At 51.0% G+C, this 4,219-nt stretch overlaps 1 protein-coding gene across 3 annotated transcripts in view; it reads right to left on the reverse strand.

Annotated features, from left to right (window-relative positions):
• BTBD9 (BTB domain containing 9) overlaps positions 1–4,219 on the reverse strand; it is a 424,705-nt gene that overhangs the window by 10,630 nt on the left and 409,856 nt on the right. The gene's annotated exons all lie outside the window — the stretch shown is intronic.

Here is a 4,219-nt window from a genome sequence, read left to right on the forward strand (position 1 = left end):
AAAAAAAAAAAAAAAAAAAAAAAAAAAAAAAAAAAAAAAAAAAAAAAAAAAAAAAAAAAAAAAAAAAAAAAGAAAGAAAGAAAACACATCACCTCAGGCAGTCCCAGAACTCCCGACCACCGATTTCTACGTGTGCACACACTCAAGAGCTCCAGGGAGTGATTCACTCTCTTGTCTTAATTAATTTGGCCCTAGAGTGGTAGACGTACCTTTTTATTTTTGAAAAACTAAAACAAAAAAGGAGAAATATTCTAGTTCCCAGGTAGAACCGGGAGACATGGCCTTACCAGGGCTCCTCCTCTCCCCGCAAGGCCGCGCGGGTGGCCCCACTGCCCTGGGCAGCTTTTCACTTCATCCAGGTGACGTGTCTGCTTTGTCTCGAAGGCTTCCAGCTGCAGGGAGACTGCAGGCCTGACTCACCGCTGGCTCTGCAGCAGGACATGGCTGGACATCATCCTCACCAGCTGGCGTCTCTATCCATCCTGCTGCCCGGCAGCCCCCAGGCCTCACCTGCTCAGGTGCTGTGTGCACCTCCTCCCAGGCCAGTTGTTTGGTGCAGAATTACTGCTGCTCCACTACAACAGGCATAAGGCTTGTGGAGTGTCTGAAACAAAGACGTGCTCCCTGTTGTGTCACTTTCCCTCTCTTTTTCCAATAAAATCTTTCCTAATGGACATTTAAGTATAAAGATGCCTATAAAATATGCCTTTTTATAATTGTGCTATAAGTTAAATATTTTTCTGCTTTTTTTCTGTCTCACTGGGAAGGAACCTTTAAGATATAGTTCACTCTCCTTATTTTAAAGACAAGTGTCCTGAGAGCCAGGGAGGTGAAGTGACTTGCTGGGGGTCACACAGCTTGTTGGGCATGAGGCTGGCACCAGTGCCAAGGTCTCCTGGTCCACACTGGACAAGGCCCCTCCCTTCCCTCCACCCACTTCTCTCTCCTCCTCAGCTCATTCCCTAGCTCCCCACCCTGTGCATTATGGCTGTGTCTCAGATGACATCCTCTGGACGATACTGCCGGGGAGGGAATCCTTGGGGATTCAGACAGGGAGTGACCAGACCTGGGGGGGTGGGGCCTGGGAAATAACTGTCACTGGGCCAGGAAGGAGCTTTTTTTTTTTTAAAGCAGAGTCTGTTTCCTTCTTTTTGTTTTTTCTTCACTAGAGCTACATGTTGCTATGGAAACAAGGATGGCACAGGGAGCCCAGAGCCACTCACCGGCCTGACAGTGCCTGTAAATAAATTCTGCCTCACTCCAGGCTCAGCGCTGAGTGGTCCTGGAGGGCAGCTCAAGCAGCCACTTACAGACTCTCCATCCTGCTCGTGCCAGCGGTGCAGACCCTCCAGCGGCAATCTCCTTGGAGCTCATGGAGGGATCTGCACTCCCCGCCCTCCCAAGCCCGCCAAACACAGCCTCATCCCTGTCTGCCCATCAGGATGACCTGATCCACTTTTCAGATGCCAAAACCCCTCCTCAGGACCATCCCCGTCAGCCGCCACTGCTCCACTCACTCCATCACTCGGCCTCCACCAGCGCTGCTCCTCGCAGCATCCCCCCACCCCCACTCCAGGTGAAGGCGTCTTCTCGTGGGTTGACTTCTGTCAGTCGCTGAAGCTGCAACGCCCCCCAAGGAAGGGCCCTGCCTGGGTTTCTCTCTTGGTTCCAGCCTGGCTGGTGCACAAAGCCTGCCCGCAGGGACCGTCTGCTCACCAGTGCCTGACTCGATGACCTGGCCCGGGCAGAGCTGGGCTCATTTCTGAAGCTTTACCATTTATTATGCCTTTTGGGGAGACAGAGCAGCCTGGATGTTAAGTGCCAACTGCCTGGATTCAAACCCTGGCTCTGCCACTCACCAGGCATGACCGTGTGCGAGTCACTGAACATCTCTCAGCTTTGGTTTCCCCGGCAATTTATCCCTTTTGCTTAAACCAGAACATTTTTATTGTGAAAACCATGCACTAAAAGGTGCATGAAATACAAATGTATAGCTTGCTGAATAACTATATAGTCAACACCAGCCGTGTAAACCACACGCAGGTCAAGAACCAGAAAAATCGCTGGCGCCCTGTGGTCCCTTCCTGATCTAAGCCTCCCTGCTGGAGACCCACAGTCTGGCTTTAATAATAATCATTTCTTTTCTGTGTACACATCCTTAGATGTTACAGCTTAGTTTTGCCTGTTTTTGACGTTTGTATGGACATAATCCTACTACATGGATTCTTCTGTGCTGGCTTCTGTCCTTCAACATGCTATAATGTTCATCCCCGTGGATCGCGGGGAGAAGTTGCTTCACTAAATCTTTTCCTTTATTTGGCTGCCTGATGGGGAGAGGGAGAGATGGACGGACAGACTGAACGATTCATCTGCTCACTCACGCAGCAGGTACTCTGCTCACATGCGCCAGGTCCAGGCTAAGGCTAGGATACAAGACAAATACCACATAGCCTGTCTCCTCAGCTACATAAATTCAATACGTAAATGGAGACCTGAGAGCTGCCTACAGACTGTCGACCCCATCCTCACTCTCTATTACTGACTAGGCAAAGGCTTTCCCACGGGTCTTTCCATACTGCAGAAAGTTAGCTTTTCCTACAAGTCCTTTCTAACCCCCGGGGCTGCTTGTGCCCCTGAGGTCTCTGCCTCCTAAAAAAATCACTCCAGAACCTGCTCTCCAACCCAGGTTTCATCAAAGCCATAAGAAGAAACAGGCGTAACTTGTATTTCTTTTAATAGACTGACAGATTGTCATAGGTCCACAGACAGACCTCATTTGGACCCAGCCTGACCTCCTTAAGGACAAAGCAGTGTGCCTTTGCGGCTTCGCTGTGGTAACTAGTGAAATGAAAATGAAGGGTGTGTGAGAGGAGCTGCATCAGAACTAGCACGGCTGCTGCATGGCACGAGTGGAAACTTCAGATCCACCAGGACCTGAAGGTGGTCCTATTGACAAGGCCACGTCCAACGTCCTTCAGACAGGAGAGCCTTAGAAAGGGAAGCAATGCCTCTTCTCGAGTAGCTCGGAGTCAAGTAGCAGTTGAGGCAGGTGGGCTGAAATGACCTCGCGGTTGCACTGGTGACTGAGACCAAGAGAAAGTGATGGAGGAAACAGCCAAGGAGACCTTTTTGGCTACAGGCACTGGGAAGATTCAGATGAATGAAAACAACTGAAGGAGAGCAGGATGGAGGGGGCACTCGCTGAAAGACAAACTGACACGTGCCTGCCATCTAGTGCTAAGCGTGAGAGGAAGACAGAGGAAAGAAGCCTGCAAAAGGGCGCAGAGGGAGGATGGTATCCAAGGGCAGAGCAGAGAAACGTGAGAAGCACGCTGCAGGGAGGATTACAGAGCAGAGAGGAGGAGCAGGATGACAAACTCGCTGGCAGGCAATGAAAGGAGAATGTTCTAAGAAGTTAAGATAAATGACAAGGAAATGCTGAGTACACAAGGCGCAGGAGGTCACTGAAGCAAGTGGTGGAGTCTTTGGGAGGTAAACATTAGGGGAATTTATTGACAGAAGTCGTAAACGTAGCTAAAAAATTAAATGAATTCATCGCCATGGTGCTCACAAAGGAAAATGAGAGACAGATGCCAGGAGCAGACATGCACTGCCCAGAGGACAGGGATGAAATGCTGAGGAAATCAGAAGCGTGCCCAAACAGGTGATCAAGAAATCTGAACGTCCGCAGCCCTCCTCGGCTGCATCACCTGAGAGCTGGCCCTGATCCGGGGTGGGGATCAGTGTGCAGCACAGATGCCGAGCCTGACGCGGGAAGGCCTGGCCGGCTACGGCAAGACAGACACATGCCCGCATCGGGCAAGAATTCCCCATCAGTTTTAGCTCTGGACACCTCTGCTATCCCGCTAGCAGCTGGGATGTCTGGAGGTGGGGGCAGTTCCTGAGCCACCGGCAGCTCTGGCCACATACACAGGCCACTTTCCACCTGCTGCCCGAACAGCCGCCCATCTCTGCTGAACGCTCTCAACTCTCAGGAGCTCCAAGCTGCGCTTCCCCACCGTGCCCTGCACGGACCCCCCTCTCCGGGTGGGGCAGTGCCTGCAGAAACCAGTCTTACCTGGGAGACGTGGCACATTTCTCTTTCCGCTATCCACAAAGACCATCTAACCTTCCCACGCTAGAAACCAACTCCATCTATGCTTCTTGAAATTCCCACACAGTCTTTGGGCTGGTAACATTTGGCATCTAAAGGGAAAGA

Source organism: Lipotes vexillifer, unplaced genomic scaffold (genome assembly GCF_000442215.2).
Source record: "Lipotes vexillifer unplaced genomic scaffold, Lipotes_vexillifer_v1.1 scaffold4, whole genome shotgun sequence".
Classification (NCBI taxonomy): Eukaryota; Metazoa; Chordata; class Mammalia; order Artiodactyla; family Lipotidae; genus Lipotes; species Lipotes vexillifer.